This window comes from Cyprinus carpio, unplaced genomic scaffold, assembly GCF_018340385.1.
Source record: "Cyprinus carpio isolate SPL01 unplaced genomic scaffold, ASM1834038v1 S000006454, whole genome shotgun sequence".
Taxonomy (NCBI): domain Eukaryota; kingdom Metazoa; phylum Chordata; class Actinopteri; order Cypriniformes; family Cyprinidae; genus Cyprinus; species Cyprinus carpio.
Window position 1 is genome coordinate 29,327 of NW_024879136.1, and position 816 is coordinate 30,142.

Consider the following 816-nt stretch of genomic DNA (forward strand, 5'->3'; position numbering starts at 1 on the left):
TTGTTCAAGCTGCTTAAAATGTTTGAAGTAGGCAAATTTTTTAAAATGTAAATGTAAAAGCAGGAGGCCACGCCATCGCTGCTTGCAGCTATATTTATTATTATTCTTATTCTTCTCCAAAATGAATCGCATTTTGGCCGGCCTAAACATGCTCGAAAAAGTCATGAAACTTTGCACATGCGTAGGACTGGGTGCAAATTATGTCTGATATAGGTTTTAGAAGAGGTGTGGCAAAATGGCTCGACAGCGCCACCTATCATAAAACCCCACACGCACAAAAGCCCCACGACGAGCCACCACGTCCCCCTGATTTACGTTACATGCCCGAAAGTTGGCACACAAGTATGTAAAGCCTCAGTATCCTACAAAAAAAGACGCTTGGAGCAGATATCCGAAACCACAACAGGAAAGTCGGTTTTTTGAATTTCTCCGCCCAAAATTGTTGTCGTTTTTGCCATTTTCAGGGTTGGTACTTTAACGAACTCCTTCCTAGAGATTTTATTCGATCAACCCCCAAACTTTGTCAGTGTAATCTAAAGGCCTTTGCGATGTTAAATTGCGAAGATCTTGAGGTTTCGTTTAAGGCGTGTCTCGTGGCGCCTTACAAATTCGATTGTTTTGCCATCGAGAAAGGATAGTTGCTATAACTCAGACCTACGACATGCTCCAATCTGCCCCAAACTTCACATGTTTGAGAGAAAGACTCTGACCTGAATATATCTACATGTCCATTATTCAGATATCGCTATATAGCGCCACCTGTGGCAACAGGAAGTTGAGTGACATGTTTTACGCCGTAACAAACTACTCCTAGAA